Below are 382 nucleotides of genomic sequence, written 5' to 3' on the forward strand. Positions count from 1 at the left end.
ACGTAGATGAATTCCTATTGACATTTCTGACTCCTCCAAGACAGCTGCATCCTTGATAACGGGATGGAAGATTGGGGGATGCTGAAGGGGAATGTAAGGCTCCAGGGTGTGATTGGGAAACATTGCACGGGGGTCGGAGGAAAGGATGGGACGGAGAAAGAAACAGTTGAAAGGCAAGGGGACTATCTATGTATGTATAATGTTGTGTGATGTAACTTGGGTTTCCTCATCCCCCACTTCACATTATCACCGCCGTAGGCTTCCTATGCTGTAAATGGCTGCCTGGGCCATTACATGCCCATACGGAGTTGATGTGCTTTTACCTGCTTATTGTACTCGTTTGGGATTTACATAATCTGCTGTTTTATATGCTCTATTACGC

This window comes from Penaeus monodon, chromosome 20, assembly GCF_015228065.2.
Source record: "Penaeus monodon isolate SGIC_2016 chromosome 20, NSTDA_Pmon_1, whole genome shotgun sequence".
Classification (NCBI taxonomy): domain Eukaryota; kingdom Metazoa; phylum Arthropoda; class Malacostraca; order Decapoda; family Penaeidae; genus Penaeus; species Penaeus monodon.